At 39.2% G+C, this 24,472-nt stretch overlaps 1 long non-coding RNA gene across 1 annotated transcript; it reads right to left on the reverse strand.

Moving 5' to 3' along the window:
* Positions 1-11,528: 11,528 nt before the first annotated feature.
* LOC119263608 lies at positions 11,529-23,155 on the reverse strand. Its single transcript, XR_005130383.1, has 3 exons — positions 22,889-23,155; positions 14,600-14,666; positions 11,529-11,582 (listed from the first exon to the last, which is right to left on the reverse strand). It is a non-coding gene; the product is annotated as an uncharacterized LOC119263608 (long non-coding RNA).
* Positions 23,156-24,472: the final 1,317 nt, after the last annotated feature.

Here is a 24,472-nt window from a genome sequence, read left to right on the forward strand (position 1 = left end):
CAAAGCAGGAAACTCCCCTGCCTACAAGCCTGAAGAATGGTCAGTGTCTCTAAATAAGGCCAACGTCTGGCACTCTCTGTCCAGCCGCTTCCCCCTCGCTCAGTGAGCCTAATGAGGCTTTATGAAGTACAGCACCGCTCTCTCCACGGGAACCCTCGCAAACCTCACACGCAAGCTATGACTATGTACAGCTGAAGAAATAAACCCCTCACCGTGCAATAGTGCTTCGCTTTAGACATTATGCCATAAATATTAACCCCTTAAATCCTATGCTCAAACTAATCTTAGGATTTATTATCTAGTAATTACTGTTAATTACACAGTAACTACTATGGAGCCAATATATAAGGTATGCAGCTGTGGAGCTGTAGGAAACTGAAAGGGTTAACACATCATTGCTGCCATAACAAAACTTTGTATCTTTGAAATGGTAACTTAAAACTTTTAATGAATGTTAATGTCACAAGATAGTATTCCATATCATTTTAGTGCATTTCTGTTGGTACGTCTCTGAAATGATAACTTCAAAAAATTTGTTATATCTAATGTGACTGATTTCTGTTGGTCCATCTCAGAAATGATAACTTGAAGCTTGTAATATATGTTAATGTGACATAACAATATATCACATTGTTTTTCAAACTTTTCTATCAGTCTATCTCTGAAATGGCAACTGCAAATCTTTTTATACATGTTAAATTGACAAAATAGCGTTACAAGTTTTAAATCATTTCCTTTGGTCCATCTCTGAAACAGTATCTTAAAACATTTTAATATATGTTGTTGTTACAAGACTGGGCCTTGTCATGTTCAATCATTTCTACTGGTCACCTCTGACATGGTAACTTAAAAGCTTTTAATATATGCTAAAGTGACAAAATAGTAGTTCAAGTCATATTGGGTCTGGTACATTGGTCCATCTCTGAAATGGTAACTAAAGAGCTTTTGATATGTGTAAAAGTGATGACATGGTATTTCAAGTTATTTTGGAATATTTCTATTGGTCCATCTCTGAAATGATAACTTAAAAGCTTTTAATATATGTTAATCTAACAAGACGGTGTTCCATGCCCTTTGGATTCATTTCTATTGATCCACTCATCATGAAATGGTCATACAGTATGAAAATCAGCTGGCATTTCCTAATGACATTAATAAAAGAAACAAAGAAAACACTACAAAAAGTAGTGACAATATATTTTACTGGTGTATCTGCTTATGGAGAGTGAAAATAAGCACGCTGTCTCCAAAAAAACGGGTTACATATTTAACCTTTTCTAATATTCAGATTCTTGTGCCCTGAATGAAACAAACCCATACTAATATGATCCTTATGGCTTATGGAAATCCAATAAAGGCAAGGCCACAATTCTAGTTTGCTTTTTGGCCAGCTCGATCTCTTTCATCTGCAGCCCATCACTGGCTGGCATCATCTCCAGCAGCCACCTCTGCACCTCTGCATCCATGACAAGAAAGTACAGGATTTCACACGGGCTCAGGGAAAGCCTACACTGAGCAGAGCCGTGACACTATACGTTCAGCTCACCTTTCAGCAGGAATAAAGCAGAGAAAGTGACAGACAGGGAGAGATAGAGGAAAAGAAATTACCAATCCACCTGCCTGCCCGTCTCTGGGCGGCCGTGAGGAAGCCACAGTGGCGCTGAAACTACTTTTAAACTGCCATATTTGTGCTGTTAGTCACTGAGATGGTGAGTGAGTCACCCCCATGCGCTGCCGGCTGGGCCAGGCGGAGATCACATACAAAACCTTGCTTTACCCCCTCTGTCCGACACAGCCCGGCTCACTGCCTGCCCACCGCTGCCCGCTTCACTCACACACAAAGCCCAGCCCTGCTTCACACACCCCAGCGGTTCCTTACACACTCCAACACACACCCACCCAGCTCCTCGCCCACCGTCGCTCTTCGGCACAGTGAGTCATGTATGAAGGAAAATGACCCATATCCACACACTTCACTTACAAATTAAAATATCATAAGACATGTTTGTTTTAGCTTTCAGTAAAAATACATTTTACAGGATTTTTAAGCTGTCAGATAGTCTGAATTCTGTTATTATTATTATGAAGCTACTGCTCTACAACTTTAGAGGTTCGATTTGCTGAAACCTGTAAAAATGAAGGAATTTTAGCTGTGTTCAGAATGATGAGCTGTAGATGATTCTACAAACACTGAACAAGCTATAAAACACTAACAATGAAGTTATAATACAATAATTTCAGAGGAGGGGTTCAAATTTTGAGGGAGGAATTGCAAGCATTTGGGATCACTTTCTATATTAATAATTGCTGTTACTTTATTCAAGAATATCTGGATATTATTGACATAGTATAAGCTAGACACTAGAAGGTGTTTAAGATGCTTTATTCAAAATAATATACTGTATTTTTCAAGGAACTGCTAAATAGAAAACTAGTAAAAAGATAATTATAGTATATTATTTATCAATTAAAGACGTCTTCCTGTTCCCACAAAAATGAAATATTGAAATAATTGAAATGCTATGGTCCAGGGTTTCTTGAGGAGAGCTTTGGAAGTGGTAAATAAATTGTTTATCTGTTTGCAGTTTGTTGTATTTGTGTTGTTTCTAACATCTAGTCTTTTAGTCTTTTCTAACAAGTCTTTTTGAATATATTATCTATCTATCTATCTATCTATCTATCTATCTATCTATCTATCTATCTATCTATCTATCTATCTATCTATCTATCTATCTATCTATCTATCTATCTATCTATCTATCTATCTATCTATCTATCTATCTATCTATCTAATTGACAGTGTTTTGTCCTGACAGTGACTACATTAATTATAGTGACTATAGGTTCTATATTACTAAGCATCCAGGTAAAAGTTTTCTTAAGCTTTCTCTGCACATAAACACATTGTTTTATCCTGTCTGAATGAGTAGCCTACATACTATCAGTACCCTCAGATCTCTTTTCTTCGCTGCTCATCTCTCCATCTCCATGGCAGTCTGTACATGGCAGACGGTGTGTGTTGTGTGTTGTGTGTGAGTGTGTGTGTGCGCGCTCTCCCGCTGTGTCAGTCTGGATGGTAAAACTGAGCTCGACCACAGCACAGACAGCTTGTATTGAAATAGAGGGGAGGAGGTGGCGGTGAATCACACATCGTAACGTGTCAGCGTGTCGTTTTTCTGCTTTTCAAACCCGCTCGCTCTCTCTTGCTCATTTTCTTGTCAGTGGGCTGAATTTTGGTGACTCAGGAGCTTTGAAATGTAACTACAGAGCAAGCTGGGGCACTTACTGCCGTTAAAGACCTGTGCTTCCCACTTGTTTCATTTAGGGGTTGAATTACTTCCAGAGGGAGTAAAGGAGTGCTCCTACTTTAGGAATTATCTTAACTACCACCTTAGATATTAGATAACATGACTTCTACTGACATACATGTGTGGTATTTTGGCTGGGGAATATCATTGGCTGAGCGGACCATTAGAGCGAAATCTCTCTCTATCATGTGGGAATTCATATTTTTTAAGTCAACTGATTGTGGATTACAGTGTTTAGTTAAAGTTAAAAAATGCATCTACAGCTATTTCTTACTAATTGTTTTAATTGGAATATAATTTGTTATATTTCCATTTATTCTGTTACTTGTGGCATATTCAATGTGTAAAGTTAAAGGGAATTTTACAGGTTTCTAAACATTTCTGCATAATTCAGTCACTGAGATGTGAACAAAGATATTCAGAGGGGTTTATGTGAAATGTGTGCATCGTGAAGAAAATTATCATCTTAAATTTCTCAGCAATGCTGGTGATAAGAACCAGGGGTCATAACATCTACAGCGCAAATATAATCATTTTAATTATGCTGTAATAAGTGTCTCATCAGATCTACCTAAACAAAATACTGTATGTGCTAGCAAGCAATTCAACTAAAACCATTTTCAACTAAAAAAAAGAATCATTCATTCAAACTTTATTTAGGTTGAATAAAAGTCGTTCATTTACTTCTCACCACACAAAGTAATTTTTTTAGGTAGATCTGATGAAACACTTTTTACAATGTAATATCCAAAATGACCAGTGAGCTTAGTTGTGCCTTCTGAGTTTTATATGTAATGTTGATGCTGGTAAATCTGGAAATAAGGTTTCTTTGGGGACTATTTTCCCTCACAACATCCTTCATGTACCTCTCTGCCTAGAGTGGCCTTCAAAACATATTTGTAACTGTGTCTTATAAAGGCTTTCTGTTAGGGAGCTTTTAGAGGCATTAAACACTTCAGACGTCTGGTTCTTATCACCAATACTGTGGACAGTCCTAACGTTTCTCTAGAATGGTATATTTTACATTTTACCATTCTGAAGTACTATGTTTACATGTTAACTATGAAATGATGCAGAAAATTCCTTATCTTTTTTATGTGGGTGCACCTTGAATTAAATTCTATTTGATTTTATTTAAAGTTTATAAACCGAGTAATCAGACCTAACTCTGAATTTGTGGTGAGGTGAAAAAAAGGTTAAAGGTTAGCTGAAATTGCAGATTGTTGATTTAAAAACCTTGAGCATCAATTTCTTTGAGAAAATAATGGGTTAATTCTTAAATTTAATGACTATATTTTATGAAGAAATCCTTTTAGTTGTTCTTGTTCAGTTCACTGTAAACAGTTTTTAAAAATAAACAGCAGAAGTGAAACCATCCCATTTCAAACTGTTCAAAATGTGTGCAAATGACATTAGATGTATTTTTTTGCAATATAAATAATAAATTATAAATTAAACACAAGTCAATTTAAACAGTATTTAGTCCAAAAAAACACCCTGATTGCAGCTTTAATCTGTGTAAGGTAATATTTATACGACACTGAAAGGCAGGAATGCTCCTATCTTTTTGCAAATAATGAAGATAAGAAGCTCTCATTGGAATACAGATGCATTCTTGCCATTCCTCTGTTGTAGAAGGTGTAAGCTGGGACTGCCAACAGCTCCATAAAGGTAAAGATTAAAGAGAGTCTAGGACCTCTCCCACTGACCTCTTCACCTTCACTGAGACCTCACCAGCCTCCACCTCAGGAGGCGAGGAGCAGAGTTAAAGAGCTCTAGGTCCAGAGAGACAGCACTATCCAAACTGTTGTCATCAACATGTAATTAGAAAGTCATTCCTAAATGATTAGAAGTGAGTAGCGATAATAACAAAGTACATTACAATGATTGTTATCATTATGATCATTATTCTTGTTTTACAAAATAGGTATGGAAGAGGTTTCTTACAGTTGTGCAAAAGTTTGAACACCCTAGCCAGATGTAAACACACATCTTCTACAGTAAACAAATATAAATGTGCTGTTGTTCTACAAATTTTAGTGCACAGTTGCTATTTATTTTCCGAGTTTAACGTGTTAAATTTAGCAAATGAATTTGTCGTCAACAAAACATGTCATTTGACCAGGGGACCCTAAACATGTGTATAAGACTGTATCTGTTCAGGTTCAGTAAGCTGTTTTAAGGCATATGTTATTAAATTAATGTTTATCTTCATCTTTATTACTTCATCTGCAAGTCTATGAGCAAGTATTCCATGACCTATAGTATCAGTATGTTCTTCAGTACAATCAAGACTAATTCATTTTGAAGAGGACTTGTGTAACAAATCCAAAATGTGTTTACAAAGAAAGCCAAATAATCAAATTTGTGACTAGCAAACTAATGAGGCAATTATGAAGAACACAAACAGCACACAAACATTTCTATAATGAGTAAGCACTCATCAACACATGGGCAGTCACACTTTCCTCACTGGTCCAGAGAAAACCTAACACAGGCCATTGACACAATGGGCCAATCACTGCCAACATCAGGTGACCACACCGAACGTAGAGGAAAAGTGCGGGGCACGGAGACAGTCCGCAGATGGGTTACATTTCCACACATGACTGCATCCGGCTGGGCTGAGCCATGTTGGAATCTGGGCAGTCAGCTGGTGAAGGACGTCAGTGTGACGTAACTACGCCCTCCACCCCTCCCCACCCGTGTCCTCGGCTGAATGAACTGGGCCACTTGGCTGGCTGCGGGCACTGCATGGCTATATTAGGTGGCTGGAGGCTGGTGGTTGGCGGCAGGAGAGCGGCAGCAGAGACGCGGGTGTGATGTCACGGTCACGCCGGCATGGCATGACTTCACAGGCCTTATCAGCTGCAGATATCACCGCATGCTTGTGTTATATTCCGCCCTCGCGCACATACACACACACACACACCCACACACTCACACAGAGGCCTGCCAGTGCTTTTAAAGGCACAGGACATGCCACACAGATGCCTAGTAACCATGCCAACCGATCTGTTTGAAAAAACTGACAATGAACGATTTGCACAGTGCAGTGGAGGAGAGAGAGAGAGAGAGAGAGAGAGAGAGATACAGAGAGACAGAGACAGTTATCCAGCTAACGAGAATGTGACACACTCACCGCTAAGGAAACGGTAAAGCTATTAATAATTACCATTACAGCTGCGGATATAATTATCTTATGTATTATGTCTTACAGAGTTACTGTGCCTTGCAGTAAAAACTGTTACTGATTCCTCTCAGTATTGCTGTCAGTGTCATACCAAATTGGTTTCTAGAATCTGGATTTCAATCAATACATCAGTTCATATTGTTGAAATGATAACTTTATTGGAGAAGGAAGCTGAGATGTACACAAAGTCATTCAGAGTGGTTTGAAGTGAAATGCATTATAGAGAAAGTTGACACAGATGTCTTTAAAGTGGTGGTGATAGGAACCAGAGATCACAACTCAAATACGGCCATTCATTTTCTGTAGAAGTGACTTAGTTAGCCTACAAATGTCTTCTGGGTTTTATATGTAATGCTGATCATTGTTAAAAAGTGATAAATTTGGGGAAAAAAACAAAAAACATGGTTTTCTTTGGGGACTGTTGTGCTTGACGATGCCCTCAACTGTGAATACCAGAAAATATGTTTTAGGCCAAAACCTCATCTTAAAACTATCATAAAACAATTCCTCAGGCATCAAGCAACTTTTATATACAATTTTAAAGGGAGCTTTAAGAGACATAGGAACCAGAGATGTCTATCACCACCACTGTAAACAATTATGAGTCAACATGTTTCTCCAGAATGAAGCATTTCACATCAAAACAATCAGAATGACTTTGTTTACAGCTTAATGGTTTCATTATGTGCACATTTTGAAAAATCAGTGCGATTCCCCTTTAATGTGTGGTAAGATCATGAGATTTTAATTAATAAATGTTGTGAAGTGTTAAAGGCAGCTGTCGCTTTGAAGCAGAGGAGTAAAAAACTGTTTTTGATTTGAAAACAAGGATGTTTGAATGTTGAGCATTAGAGGAGAAACTGGACAAAGAGAGAGGTCCCATCACCTGCAAGTACACCCCACCTTTATAATGACTCATCTCTCAGCCCTGTGTGGTACTCAATAGCTGGCATTTGTTCACATTTTTACATTCAGAATCACTCTGCACTCGCCCAAATAGAAAATACTTCCAGCTTGGTGGAATAATAACAGGCAATTAGCCTGTATGTCTCTCTGAAAGCCTATAATCCCTGAGTGGTAAATCAGTCAGGTAAATGGCCGGAGGGTTATGGCTTTCCTGTCCCCTGTCACAGGGGGACTGCAGGGCTCTGGGTGGGAGTTGGGTGGTGGGTGGGAAAAGAGTGTGAAAGCATTTAATGGAGCCTGCCCGTCTGCTCCTCCACCCTTTTGGCTGGCCCTTTAAAAGGTGTCAGATGAAAAGCAGCTGAGATTGTTGCTTTCTCTCTCTCTTTCTCTCGCCCCCTCTCTCTCTCTCTCTCACTCGCTAGCATTCTCCTGCTCTCGCTCGCCCCCTCAACACCCACTTCTTTTCTCTCCTCCTCCTCGGCTGCCTACGCATTCGACGCTCACACACGCTCACTCATTCTCGCTCACACACACCCACACACACACACACGCCCAGCCTGCCGCCTCTGGTTTTGTCCCCACACTGTAAAGTCAGGATGCAGGACCCCCGCCTTGCTCCTTGCTGACCCCCGGCCCGGCTCACGCTCTGCTCATGCTTTCCCTCCGCGTACATCCTGTAAGAATTGGGCCGTCCCGGCCAGCCCAAAGAGCCGCAGAGCAGCTTCCACATTCTCCACCTCTGCTGCGCTGGCGACGGGGCAAGAAACAGAGAGAGAGGGAGAGAGAGAGGCAGACGCCCTCATCCTGGAAGTTCTGAGCGTTTCTCTTTAGAAACATTCCATTCTCTAGCCGGCACGCCAAGCAGGGTTTCCTGCCTGCACACATACACCCCGGCCCCCCCCCCCACCTGGCCTACAACACCCACCCTCCACCCTCCACTCCCAGACAAGGGGACTCTCTTTCAGGGGGGGCTTCCTGGAGTACCACCTTCAATTATCTCGGCCCGCTGGGCCAGGGAGAAAGTGCTGATGTTATACAATGCTGATAAAGCGAGCCTCTGCATTCATTCGTTGCTCAGGCAGAAGTGGCGTAATCGTGGAGGCTGAGCGATTACTCTGTTTGGCTTGGCCAGCGAGCTCAGGGCCATGTTGAACAACAGCAAAGGGGTGACAAAGGAAGGGAGCGACGAAGACAGAGGGAGAGTGCTAATGAAGGAAAACTGGTGTGAGAAAAAAAAGAGTGATAGCATGGATCACAAGAGAAAAGAATCTGGGTGCTGGGTTAGCACATTAATAGTGTGGTGCTTATGCTGATAGCTTCTAGTTCAATGGACCAAATAAGTTATAGTGTAATATTAAAAAGAAAGCCACTGATTTTTAACATATTTCCTAGTTTGAGCCTTTGAATCATCAGTAGCTCCAGGCTGAAGCCCAGCTGCTCATGTGCTCTGTGTTGCTTTGATTCTACAACTGTACTCTACTCATTCAAATACAGCTTTTGGGATGGCGTTCTGGATTAAGTGAGTCTGTTTACACTACATTGAATCTGTATGTATACATACATACATACACACATATATATATATATATATATATCAGACAGTATAAAATTACATTTTCCTTCTTGGTGAATAATACATCAGCCAGTGATATATTGTGTACTCCTAGTTCAAATAATACCATAATATATTGCCACTGCCATAAGAAAACCTTGTAAATTCTTTGTTGTGTGTTTTTGATTTCTTTATGTCACATGACAATGACATCTGCCTTTTACACTGTGTGTACATTGAAGCAAAAAAAATCTCATTTTCAGTTTAAAAATTCACTCATTCTTACAGTACCTGTACAGATGTAAAGTTAAAAATGTTTTCTTCCCTCTTTGTCAAAGACAACATCTATTTATTATTATAGCATGGATGTGTTTGTGTATTGACTTAATAGACTGATTTATGATAAACAGATTTGAATGCTTTGACAGCAAAGTAAATTGATAAAGTATGGCTAATAGAGCGTATTCAAGCTGAGTTAAGAGAGAGTGAGTGAGAGAGAGAGAAAAAGAGAGAGTGGGGGTAGTGGGGGCCCCTCTCCAGCTGTTTACAGAGCAGAGAGTGACTGGGGTTCATTTCCTCCAGAGTGTGCACGTCTTTATCTAGCCCATCTTCCGGCGGAGATGATAGGGGTCTGGGGGAACAGCAGGAGGGGGACAGTAGTTTGTCTGCCTCTCTCTGAGACCCCCTGGCCCACCATCACTACTTTAGAAGGGACGCCTGGCCCATATCTCCAGCAGCCTTCCTGGTGCTACTGTATTGTCCGCCTTTGCCCTCGCGTGTGACTGAGGGTGAAAGCCAGACTCCTGTGATCCGGCCAGTGTGTCTCCATCAGTGTTGTGTCTGCCGACACACCACGACTTCCTCACACACGCTTGCGGCTCCCGGCGAGCACCACAGAATTCAAGGGGATTTTCACCAAATATCGCTTATCGGATACTATCCAACATCCTATAATAAATACGATATAGAAGCTGTGTGTTTTTCTGGTACTTTTGAAACGGATTCCCCCAAAAGCACTACTTACTCTCAGCTGTAATTACTGATGAGTAATGCATTCAAGGAAGACCAATAGTCCAGGACAAAACAAAGGCAAGGACTGCACAGTCATATCAGGGCAACAAAGATCTTCTGTTGAAACACAAATGTCTTGCCAACACACAAAAAAATAGAAAAACAGAAAAAAACAATTAAATTATCTTTGACATCTGACTCATGGATCTTCCCCTAACATGTGTAACATTACTCTCTCGAAGCAACACAAACAGGCACTAGTCATAGGTCAAGCACAAAAGATAAAGTGTCACCAGTTAAATGACAAAAACTGACAGCTGAAATAATAGATCAGTCTCACATCATTACCAAAACTAAGTGAAACAATATCAGCAGAAGAAGATGTGAAAAGAAGAGAGGAGTGTAGAAGAGAAGAGAACAGGGGAGAATAAAAGAGAAGAGGAGAGTAGAAAAGAAGAATAGAAGTAAACAGGAGAAAAAGAAGAAGAGAAGAGAGGGAAAGAGGAGAGGACAGGAGAGGAGAGGAGAGAATAGGGAAAGATAGAAGAGAATAGGGGAGAATAAAGGGGAAGAGAAGAGATGAGAAGAGAAGAGGAAAATAGAGAAGAGGAGAGGATAAGAGAGGATTTGCCCCTTGTGGGTCTGAAGGAGGATGACTCAGAGGCTTTCTGCCCACTCACCAACCCACACAAGCCCAAGTGTGGGTGTCAAACCACTGGACTTGGAGCCTACGGGCGTTACGTTTAGGATCGCTCTCTCTGTCTCTCCATCTCTCTCTCTCTCTCTCTCTCTCTCCCACTCCCAGTAAACACTCTCTCTACCCACAAGCTGAGGCTACAGTAAAGGAGCGTTTATGATGTCACTGAAAAAAATAAAACAAAAATAAAAAGTGGGCACACGGGAGCGTGTGTGGGCTCGTTTTCTCTTTGCTTGCGTGTTTGGAGTGTGTGTGTGGTACTGTATCTTTGGGAGACGATTTGGAATGACCTTAAATGTCTTGACCTTATTTAATTTCCACCACTGATTTTGAGACAGCAGCTCTGAAACTCCTAGTTAAATGCTTCTCCCACATCATGAGTGAAAGTGTTTCTCTATCTCTCCCATAATCCATAAAAACAACAGCCTTTCACCACCTATAGCTACATTCTGCCTTTCTCCAAACTCTTTCAACTGCCTTCCATCTGTACGTCTACATTTTTGGCACACACTGTAAATGGACTCAGCTGTATAACATTGAGATAACAGTGCCAATAACATGTCATAGCAGATGTCATATGCTGTCATAAGGTATGATATTATGACAGCTAACTAGAGTAGACTTAGCAAATGTAAGCATGTGACATAAGCTGGTCATAGCATCAAGCATTATGCCATCTGTCATGACATTGACAGGTAATGGTAACATGACACTTTTATTACTGAAAAAAGTCTGTCATGAAAACTTATTGCAGCAACACATATTTATTACATGTTTATAGCATGACTATGATAATGTTGTATAGCACAATTCAGGTAAAGTGTAACCAAATCTTCCAAACAGAAAAAAAATCTAACTTACCAGCATTTCAGGATCTAGGGTCATCTAGGGTCCAGTTTCAGTCCCTGACAGCATCTAGAAAAACAGAGATATGAGGAGACGTCCTGTTAAAAGCATACGCAAAAATGTAGTTATAACATGTAACACTTCACGTTGATCACATAATACACAAACTACTTTTGAAAAAATACTTATTGGAGTTACAAAATATAAACTTTCCACACGGATGCAGATGCCTTCACAAACACTAAGATGACCGCTCTATTGATAAAGGAATAAACAATACACAGCTTAAACCAAACAGCTAATGTAAAATGCCTACAAGCGATTATTTTGTAGAAATACTGGCTTGATAACACTCAAATGAGACAGATTGCTCATTAAAATATTTCACATTTGCGTGTGTGGGCGATCACTAACAGCTATTCTTCTTCAGGAGCTCTCACAGTCTCCGAGGATCAGAGCTTCAATCACAAAAATAAGAAGAAGGGGAAAAAAAAGTCTCAAATCACTAGTATAACTGCATATCATATACCCAGCTGAATTACAAGAGGATAATTACACATTTTATAGGGGAGAATAACCCATAGATACAGCACATCAGAACTCACAAATTCAGGCATAGAGAATAAAGCTGGAAAACTTTAAAATCCCTTTGTGTTTTCAGCCCCGTCACCTTCCTGAACATAATTGAACATGAAAATGTGGCAATTATGGAGCCGCTTCCATAATGGGGAAGCTTTTTGGTGTGAAAGCAGGAGTGAGGTACTTAACTGAACTATTCTGTGTTATGAATCATTGGTATTCTTATTATTACGTTAATTGAGGCATTGGATCCATTAACAGCTCTCTCGGGGGAAAGGACCCTGTGACATATCTGACAGCGCTCATAGACTCTGTAATTGCAGGCTGATCAGATACGGTATTAGCGTCTGAATCAGTTCCTTTCATGTTACATGACTGCAACGCAGGGAGCTAGCCTGATCGCCCTTGTGCAGAAGTGACAGAGTAGACGCGAGTGCACTGCAGGCCGTGTTTTAGGCCATAAGACTGTCATAGGCTGCCACTTTCACGCCTGTTTCAAACTCAGGATGCCAATGTTTAACAGGGTAAGAGTCCCCCAGGAATGAACTACTGACACTGTATAACTGCAAAGCGTGCCATCAGATGCAGTGCACTTTACCCGCTCTAACCTGCTTATGCAACCGAGATCACTGTACAAACAACAAATACATCAATGCTTTTTGCTGAAGCAGTGTTGAGACACAAATTAAGCCTGTGTCTTTTCCAGACATAGATGGCATAAAAGTGTCAAAACCTCTTGTAATGCATTTGGCCCATTGAGTGGAAACAGTGGAGATCATGTGTCTCATGTGTGCCCCCTGATGGAAAACATCTGAAATAAAAAGGTGTATAAATTCACATAAAACAGGTCTGTGACACTGTTACGGTCCTTATCATCCCTTTTCAAAGAGATATGAAAAAAATTGTAATTCATGTTGATTTATAGTTATCTTACAGTTACATTTAAAGCATTTCAAACCAGGAATCACAGTGTCTCAATCAAACAGAGAACCAATACAGTGTTTCCCGCAGGTGTGAAACAAGTTTGGGGGAGTATCTTGGAGGAGGTGGTTGTTTGGGGGTTTGAGGGCTTGAGAAAAAAAGAAACCTCAAGTATCCCCAAAAAGACAGCTTTACAGGAGAGGGCAAAATCTTATTTACTATTAATGTGAGCTAAAGAGATTTTATCCCTAGCAGTTTTGGAACACTTCTGTTGGTCTATTCGTCATGAATCATGACATTTGCATAAAATGCAAAGGACACCTGCTGTGCTCAAACTTGAGATTTTGAGATTTCAAAGTTGATAGTTGAGATTTTTTTGTTTGCACAGCAGGTCAAAAATATAGCTTATGTAAGGGAAACACTGTAATAATAATAATAATAATAATAATAATAATAATAATAATAATAAAGAATGCATTGATTTGTACTTTTACATGACAAATCAGTGCATAAACATTCGTAATATTTAAATAAATAAACATGTACAATATTTAGAAACTGGGCATCAGTGTTAGTATTACACTAAGGAATCAACAATAGAACACTTTTTACTGTAGTGATGCAGTAAAATGAAGAAAAATGCAGACATTTTAGCGCAGCGTCCTCCGTGTCGTCTAATAGTTGTGCTCCTATAGAACAATCTGAATATGTCATCAAGTACTGATCACCTCAAAACATCTGTGCGATACCGATGATTTATTAAAACAATGATCTATTATATATGCCCATAACCATATGATATCATTGTGGATCTCTAACAGTCATAATTCAGCCTGTTATTTTAAAAATTACATTCAAGCAAAAGTTATTTGTTCATTATTAACAGGGAGCTGGAGCTGCAAACTCCTTCTCCTGTCCGGCTGTATCCTTGTCATGTGGAGTCGTGTAAAGAGGAAGGGGAAACGCGCCCCTTTGCTTTTTTCTCACTCTCTAAACTCGCCCCTCTATTTTATTCCCCTCTTTTTTCCTTTTTTTCAGTCACGAGGTCTCCCCCGGGGCAATCACATTCCAAAACACACACAAGAATTTCCTTCTCCTCGGTTCACATACCACCCCTCCTCCCTCCCGGACTTAGAGAGAGAGAGAGAGAGAGAGAGAGAGAGAAGCCCCATATCACTGCACCAGTGGTAGCAGCGCAAGCCAAATGAAGCTTCTGCAGTACAGACCACTCACACACTCACTGCAAAGTTTCTCTCTGTGCCAGCACACTTTTCCAGACTGAAATGCATTTGTCAGAGAGAGAGAGAGAGAGAGAGAGAGAGAGAGAGAGGGAGAGAGAGAGAGACCACACAGACCACACACTCAGTCCATACATTCCGCTCTCTCTCTCTTTCTCTCTCTCTGTCTTTCTGGGACACACGCACACACACAAACACCAGAACAGCATGCTGTGATTAACTGATTAAGTCTCTCTGATAAGGCCTCCGGATCTTTTAGCCGACAGTAAGCAGAAAGCTCAACGTTAACATGAGAGAGAGAGAGAGAGAGAGAGAGAGAGAGGGGGGGGGGGGCAGTAAAGCTCCTACCTTTGTTAGTCTGCTCCATGCAGCGCCAGTATTCAGCCTCCGCTTCAGACAAGCACCCGTTCTGCAGCTACTCCACACAAGCATGCAGGAGAAGAAAGGAGGAGAAATGAGTCTCACAGAGTGGAGAAGCAGCGAGCAGCGCGGTCTACACCGCACAAGCGACCCTCACAGTGCAGCAGCAGCTCTGCTGAACACTAATGATGTGCTCGCACAGGGCTCGGTTTGAGCTGCTCCATTCACACACTGCCTCCTCCAGCTCCCATAGGCTAAACCCTGCAGAAATCCCCCTCTTAGCCGGGGCCGTCCCTCACACACACACACACACACACACACACACACACACACACACGTATGTGTGTGCACTGGCTACATTTTTGAGCAAACATGTCAGGAAACTCCTGAGTGTAAAAGACTTTTCTTTGTGCAAGACAGGCAAAAGTTACCGTACTGTAATCATTTCTAAGAAGCATTAAATCTTACTGGAGTTCTAAGAAGAACAAGCACTGACTGGAATAACACTCATCAGCATTAGTGAAGGTTATTTATCATAAAAGGCTATTTAGTGATTATTAATATTATTATTATTATTATTGCTGTTGTTAAGCTGTAATTAATAATTAGTAAAATATCAATTACATTATATAATGCAAATATATGTATATATATACACACACATACACACAAACACACACTCATATATATATATATATATATATATATATATAATAGCAGTATTATAATTTATAATAAAAGTACTCTTGTTCAAATATCAATTACTTAATGTTTCATGAATATCATTCTGATATATATATATATATATATATATATATATATATATATATATATATATATATTTAAACTCTATACAGTTCTCTCCTGTTTTAAACACTGAAGGAGGAGATGTTTTAATCAAAATTCTAAAATCCCATTATTTCTTAAAAAGTTTTAACTCCTGTCCATTTCACTGTAAAGGGGAAAAAGCATTTTGACGGTGGCATCTTCTTATCTAAACTGCAAGACTTAGTTCTTTAAAATTGCTCAGATAACACAGAAGCACGCTTAAACTGCCTGGAGAACAATGGAAATCTTCAGAGCCTTTTTACGCTTTCATAAAATTGAATATAAATTGCAGCACACGCCAGTCATTCTGCTTTGAGTGCTGATAAAAAGCGACGCGACTCTGTGCAGTCAGATATGTTGAGGGAAAGCACTGAGAGCGTGTTTACAACATGATCTCCTCTCCTGCCGCCCCCCACACCCCCCCTCCTCACATACACTTACAGTAGATACCCGGGGTTTCACCAAACAATATGACAGGCAGGAAACACTCAGAATGGGAGTTCACCTAAGCGACCACATCATTTCATTCACGACATGCCATGTGCTCTTATCTCCAGCGCGCTGTCAGCCATGTCCCGAGTGCAGATAGGATGCTCAGGGGAAATACAAGAACTGTGGGAGGTGCCCAACCATTTACATAAAATTTCCAAAGTGCCAGAATGGCATATGAGAAAGCTTGTTATTTCCATTGTCCCTTTCACTTTTTCAAAGAAGCCTTCAGAGCTGTTTTTCAGTACAGAGTGACAAGGCGATGATGCAGTTGGGGAAATTTGCAGGACTGCTTGACACGTTATTTAAGTAATAAGTAAGACTGAATGGTCCCCAATGTTTAAAAAGTGCACTGCCTGTGGTTCACCCAGGTTGACAAATTGTTCTCAAAATGGCACAAATATTTGATTACAAGAGCTTTAAACATCTAACTAAACACAGCTAAATAAATCTAAAATCTAATTATTAAAACATCTTTTCTAGATTTATCTACTTATTCAGGTACCATTTCTTTGTAAATATATTGTTATATAATGTTCTCCAACACATATATGAAAATAAGGTGCAATGCCTGAAGAACTGCTTCTTTATAGAACCATTTTTTAAATAAATGATATTTGACTGTAAAAAAACTTTTAAAGGCTTAAAGAACCTCTACACAATGTAAATGTTTTAGGAAGAACTGAATGAAAGATTGAATGAAAAATTCAAATTTTGAGGGTTTTAAACCTTCGCACTCTTCCTGTCAAGGTTCAAATCACTTTTAAATACATATTTAGGGATCCAAAAATTGGTTCTTCCATGGCACTAGTCAAAGACCCCCTTTAAAAATGAATCTACTTTAGTACTAAATCTAATCTTAGCACTGAAATGACTTATAATAAAGCTCCATGGTAGTTACAATGTAATACTACTATTATACCATAAGTTCACAATCATAGGGAGTTAGAATTACATCACATCAAAACTATAGTTATATGCCTGTTCAGCTCTGGTTGCTTAGATGCATCTACCAACATCTTTCAACTACTGAGCCGTAATGACTTCCCTGATAGTGAGATCTTCATTAGTGGCTTCTCTTTATAATTTGCTGTCAATACACTTGTCTACAAGCAGTAGAATACATAAACACACCTTGTTTATCTTCTGCCCTCCTTACAGAATAGAATAAAGTGCATCTGGATTTGCAACATAAATTATTTGCTTCATCCAACCAGTTATTAATGGTAGCCTGTGAAGGCTGCATGAAGAACATCACTTCTATTAGATGCACAAATTCTAACATTTTTTTATTGTTCATTGAAGGTGGTTTAATCATCAAAACCTCAAAATATCTTCCTAGGCAACGCTTCCCAAAGCAAAAGCTAAAAACACCAAAGAACAGAGATGTTAAACAATGTTGCTGTGGAAACCACAAGCTTTAAAAACACAGGTTATGAAATGATTTCCCTTTTTCAGTTTCATGATTTAACAAAGTGGTCCATCAATCCGTTAATAAGAATAAATGACAGACAGTGGTTTAACTACATTTGGCAAAAGAGAAAGTGATGATACGCATATAAACTTGATGTAATTGAAATGTTTTTCTCCAACAAAATCAATACCTTTAAACATGTAAAACCCCCAGACTTTGGGTCTCAGTAGATGGTTTCTATAAATGAGATGTGAAGAACATTTTTTAGAATTTGAAGAACTACATAATGTAAAGGTTCTTTATAGTTAAATGTTGTCCTAGAACTGTACATCCTAGCCAAAAAACATTGAGACACCTTTATTATTAAGAGTGTGTAGTTTAAAGTGTATTTACATTTAAAGTTTTAGGTGGGGGGGGAACCTAAACTTTAATCCTTGGAAGTTGTCACTAATAACAACAAATAATTACTTTTTAAACATATAGAGATGTACTATTTCTCAAGAAAGAATAAAGAAAGCAGAAGCATTTCAGTGGAAAGAACAGATTTTATTCCTTCAATCAATACCACATTTGTGTTTGTAAGCAGAAGAAGAGATATTCTATTAGTTTTTTAATGTGATGAAAAGTTATTGTTTTGCATACAGTGTAGTTTTGGAAACCTTCCTTTTGTCCGTTTTTGATATGTAAACAAAAGAATACAAATCTGAATAACCAAATGTAAATGTAACACATTACATAATTATTATATACTACATATATATTATGTAATTACGTTTAAAGACTGCGATAAAGCAATAGTAATAAGTTCTAAGACTTCCAAGACATAACTATAAAGGCTTCTGTATTTTATCATATCTATATATCTATCTATCTACATATCTATATATATAGATAGATAGATAGATAGATAGATAGATAGATAGATAGATAGATGTTTTTACAATGAGCCACATAATTATTAGTCTAACATCATCATTGTAACAGTATGATGTCACACTTTTAATGAAGTCAATTATATACATTGACGGTATATCTCACTAGTATATCTCTTCCACATTTGCATTATGAAATAATGACATAATGTTAACAGAGTTTATAGGTCATTGGTCATTAGCCTATTGTCAACAGAAAAACTAGCTGCTACGTTGACGTTTACTGACCAAAATTCCCTGTGTTGGTTATGTGCACACTTGCAGTGACATAAGGAGATGCTTTGTAGCAGCATCTGATTGGCATTCTCTCTACTTCATGCACATACACTGTAAACAAAGACATCTCTTCAGTATTGATGCAGCAGATAAGAACATCACTGCATTTCAACTTCTATCAACTGTAACTTCAACCCACTGCCACTGGAATTTGTTTAACCGTGGTGTAAAGGACACATTGCATTTATTTAGTTAGACTGAGGCAATTGTAATGAATAACTACGTTATATAGTAGGATTTTTTTGCAGTAGTCCCTCCTATCTGTCTTTTCTTCAGCAGTTATTTCATGTCAAAGAGAGCATATACCCTCTCACTCATAACGAAAACATGTTTTGCAACTTTGGTGACAAAAACCTGTTTAAATCCCTTATTCACTATTTAAAGCTCCATAATTGGTTCAGTCAGATTGGGACTATCGTAATGAATAACTGCATCTTTTGTATAGACCCAAACTTGAATAGATCAGTCTCTTGTGATTTCAGAAAGAATGAAATGAATGTGACTGAGGGGATTGAGCTGTTAAATGGTTTCATCTATGCTCGGGAGACCTGGTGAGTTCCTTTTCATTCTGGGCTGGGTGCTTTTTCTTTCCAGAAAAATCTCTCCAAAGACTAAGTACAAACACTCACTCATCATTACCTGCATGACCAATGACCTCGGAAACATCAAAAGAACGAGTATTACAAAGCTTCTGGTGAACTTTCGCCTAGCAACTTCCCACCCTGCGTTTACAAGGTCAGCTACTGCATAAGAGTTACTAAACACTTAAACAAGTCAATAACATCTTCCAGAGTAGTTTGAAACCATGAACATATCCACATGAATACCATCACCTCAGACTTTCAAACAATTACTAGATTTTTTACCAACTATTTCTGCCTATGACAGTGAGGTTAACATGAGATTGTTGACAAAATGTCATTCATCATCATCCTACACTGATGAAACAAATCATTTAGTAACTGTAGAGGAAAAGGAAAAACATTAAATGAACATCAATGTAAGGCAGTGCTATTCCCAGCAGTTTAAAAATGGTGTTAAAATGTAAAAGAAAAAAAAAATCAAGTTATGAGGTTTTGAAACGATGGACAATAAATGACTAAATTACAAGATTCATATCATTATAAAGGATTTGTTTTGGAAATCGTGCTTGAAAGCAGAGCTTATGGAGATTTCCTCCCTATTTCAATTCTCCAATTACATGACAGGTGAACTTCTAGCATATAACTCCCTTCCCTGCATTTACACTGTCAGCAACAGCATAAAAGCACTCACAGTCAGGGAGAGAAAAGGCTCAAACACATTTTTCTTTAAAGCACTTGAATTACTCTTTTTTTCTAAACATAAAGTCATTCAGTGCACTCTCACGTTAAAATTACATGGTCTGGTTTACGGCATACATCAAGAACATTTCCTATTCAGTTGCTGCAGGAGGACCTAAACCAGCGGAGACAATCAGAGGCTCAGTCACAACCTGACTTAAACTATTAATAGCTGTTAGACCTTAATTATTTCATCTTTTTTTTGTTTCACACATTTGCTTTTGAGCTTGTTGTAGTGCAAGCTAATAATTAGCGCTAATACTTTCCCACTATGTGCAGTAGACCCCTACTGTGCTTGTCGCTAAGCCAACAGAATGACTTTATCTAAAAAAGGTCTTCCCAAATTTTTAGAATGGCTTCTTCACAGCTAGCCCATTAACAGTAATATGTTAATATCAAACATACAGCAAATTCATAAAAAGCAATTCAGTACGGCATCATGCGGGTAGACATTACATCAGAAAACATGAAAAACAAGTTTCAACCTTCAAAAGCAATTTAAGACTTACGCAATTTTAATTATTATTGTAATTGTAATTTCTTTAGCTAATATCTTAAGACAGAGAATATTGTAAGCCTAGCTGCATAAATTTGCTAGCAATCGGACAGGAGTTATTGCTATGCTTAAGTGGTGTCAGAAGTGGGAAAAGACTAATTTCTTGATATTTAAACTGCACTTGAAAATACGATAGGGTTTCTAGACAAGTAAGCATTTCACAGGAAAATTGTTCTGAAAACCATACAGCAGATGTTCATACATGTTTTAAAATAGCAAAGAAAAAAGATACCACATTTTCCATGTTGTAGACAGCATCAGTTAAGCTAGCCCATAATAGCTAATTTATTATCGTTATCACTGTGAATCTACTACTGGCTTCTTAAAAAGTGAGAATCGTGAGGTATCTATAACATATAAAAGGCACAATCAGGGACTTGGATTTGTGTGAGCACATCTTACATTCATCCATGTTTGGGTACCTACACCATAAAGATTTACAAAGATAGCCCTCCTTGTCCTCAGCATTCTCTCCAGTGGAACATTAGAATACATGTGAGACCACACACCGCTCAAATACATCACTGTGTTAATCAGTGAACTGGAAATGAAAAATATCAGCAGCCCTGCGGGGCTACAACAAGCAAGTCGTTTCCCCACTGCGAGCAGACTGAAACAGAAGAACTGAGAGCGCCACAGGTGGGTCTCTTTGTGTCCCCTCCCAATTGTGCCCCATTTTGGGAAAGCCCCCTCAGCGGAAGGCTGCAACCGTCTCCAGCTGAACCTGAAATACAGGCCGGAGCAGCCGGATTTTCCCAGCGCAGCCGGGGGGGGACCGATTCCCAGGGATCCATCTGAGCTAAAGCCCTCTTAAATGTCCCCCTGGCTTTTGTCTTCACGTTTCAGCTGAAATTCTCTGCATTCAGCATGGGCTCAGGGTGCGCAGGAATGCTCAGAGGTTTGACAGGCGCCCCAGCTTTGGACTCAGAGTCTGTTGTATGGGGAGTATTTAATGCCCACACACACACACACACACGTGCGTATACATGCACGATTATCCATGTTTCTGTGAGCGCACACACATGCACTCAGTAACCCACACATGTACAGCTCTACCCCACCTACGCAAATACCTATATCCAAACGCCCACATGCTCATGTGCTCTTGTGCGCACATTCACTCCACTGGGCAAACACACACGCTGAGACACATTCGCACTAAGACACACATCCACCCACTCACACTCATGTGTGGAGACACAATAAGTTTCGCATGCTAGCTGAAGTGCTCGTTCTGTGATCTGGTTTCCTCTGCTAAAGGAGACTGGCAATAAAACAAACAAACACACACTCGACGAGAGCATTCAATGTGTTTGGAGCAGCTGCTGAGAAGTTTGAGAGGTTTTGGGCAAATGCACAAAGGTGTGTGTGCAAGCGTACATTTGTTTTTATACATTTTCAAGACATTTTCCTGACACTGTTGGAGAAGGAGGGTTAACCTTCAAACATAATGGTCTTCATTTTGTGAAGTGCCTTTGAACAAAAGCCACATGTTTCTTTTTGCTAATTAAGGTCAAAGTTAGAAGTGGGCTTAGGATTAGACTTAATAGAAATCCATATATATAATTACATATGTATAGTGCATATGGGACATATTATTATTACATATAGGCTATTATATTTATATACTGGATATAGGAAATGTTATGATATAGGTAGTTACATATTGTTATATACAACGCTCCATGAATAGGCCAGAAGAAATGGTCCAAAATCACTTGGTAAAAACACATTTTTGACTAGTTCTAAAATTGACTATACATATATATATATATATATATATATGTGTGTGTGTGTGTGTGTGTGTGTGTGTGTGTGTGTGTGTGTGTGTGGAACATATTATTTTATGTATAGGAGCTTATTTATGTGTACACATATATAATTCATATAGGATATATGTGTGACTCCATGTCCTGACATTGCATTAAAACAAGCCTGTGTGTGTATTCCTGTGTGTTTGTGTGTGTGTGTGTGTGTGTGTGTGTGTGTATGTGTTATTCATCTCTGCTCTCTAACTGCCGTGCTGCTGAAGAGAACAAAGAGACAGCACTGGGTTTCTGTCCCTCACATTCCATTCCAGCAGAGACGCTCTCACCGACAACAATCACCGCTCACACATTCGCACCCAGAGCCACTCCAGCACTCTACAGCACACCAGCTCATCAGTACACTCCACATACACTCTCACACACACTCGCATACACTGCAACTGCATTGTTCTGCCGCTACACACACTCACTCTGACTGACAGCAGATTTTACAGGATCCTCGATAGATTTTTAACAGGCACAGAAAGCGAGAGAGTTCTCAAACTGAACAGAAGACCTAGGTATGTTAAAGTGCACTAGATAATTACTGGATGTTTTAACAGTAAATTTATGATGTATTTTAGTGAGGAGGTTTCAATGGAAAACTTAATGTAAAGAAAAAGGGTTTAAAGAGTTTTTGGAGTTGTCTTACCTGCGCACATGGCTGGGTTCCATATGCCAAGTGCTTTGTCTCCTCTTTCTTTCTCTCTTGGCTTCCTCCAGCGTGCGGCAGTTACAGGCAGCCTGCAAAATCCTGTGGAGGTGCTGCTGTCCTGTGTGCGTGTGCGTGTGTGGGTTTGAGGCTGTGCTCTTGCTGCTTGCTGTGTTTTATCTGTATGTCACTGTGTGAGAGTGGCTTATCCAGTGGGTTTAACTACATAGCATCTCTCCACCCCCGGGGCTGTGTAGTAAGCATGCGTGAGCGTGGAGGCTTCCTGCCTACATACAGCTCTCTATATCAGCTCCCCCTACACAAACTCACTCACTCTCACTCACCTACCTTGAAATGCCATCACCTGACCAACCTACCACAGCAAACCCCACGCACTCACTGGCCTTTCTTTCCAACCTCCCTCCTTCTCACCATCTTTTCAGTATCACTCTTTCTTCTTCTGCTCAGTCTTTAAACATCTGTTTATATAACGTACAGTGTGTCAAACTTGTATGTGAAATACTGAGTAAATAAGGTTGCTCACATGTTTTTGTGTGAGGCGTCTCGCTAATCCAAAAGATTAAAACGTTCAAATGGAGGCTTGTATGAAGACATTAATATTTCGACTTTTTGTCCAGCTGCTATAAATAATTTAGCACCCACAATGAAACTAGAATGTAAGTTATGTACGTAAAAGAATGAAGAGTTAACCAACTCATGCATCCTGTACCACAAGTGCATTCTTTTATAGCAACCTGTTATGAGGTTGAACTATAAAGAACATTGGCAATAATGCCCTTTAGCCTAATGAGAAAGTATATATTATTTACATGATACTGGTGTATGATTTCATAAGAATTGCTGTAAAACATTGAGTTCAGAGTCGTTATAGCTAACTAAATATAGGCAGATCGGAAATCTTGTAATGAGAACATCTGGAGACAACCATGAGAAATTTTGGGGTAAATGTGGGTGGGAAAATTGACAGAGTGTGAAATTTCTAAAGCAATTCAATGCCTTATGACTGCAGAACTCAAGGTAGGAGGTGATGGTGCGCTTATCAACTTTCTTGGATGGAGAACAAGCCTGCCATTAGCCTATGGATGTTAAATAATTTGGCATGGCTGAAAAGTCCCGTCAAGCCTTCATTATGCATGTAAATGTGTGTTGTGTGGAGAAGAAATAAAGTTTACTGTCTTGAAAAGGAAAAACAGTTCTTTTAGTTAATGACAGCATTTCAGCTAGCTTGTTTAGTTTGTGCTTTTGATTGTGCTCCGGATATTAAAAGTCATTTGTTTTAGTTTAGTGCATTTATTAGGAGATCACATCTAGTCTCATAAGTAGCTGAAAATGAGAGCAATACATTTGACATCATGCTAGTATTAGTTTGATTAGCACAAAATATATGAAGATGACAAACATAAACAATAAAACACAACAAAACAAAATACCTTATCCAGTATATTTCTACAGTGTGATCTTTCATACACCTACAAGATACATTTAATTTTAAATTAATTTCTCACTCTAAGTTAAAAGTGTACCACCTGCTAGCTCAATGGGGCCTGACTAAATACCATGTTT

This window comes from Pygocentrus nattereri, chromosome 6, assembly GCF_015220715.1.
Source record: "Pygocentrus nattereri isolate fPygNat1 chromosome 6, fPygNat1.pri, whole genome shotgun sequence".
In the NCBI taxonomy this organism is placed as follows: domain Eukaryota; kingdom Metazoa; phylum Chordata; class Actinopteri; order Characiformes; family Serrasalmidae; genus Pygocentrus; species Pygocentrus nattereri.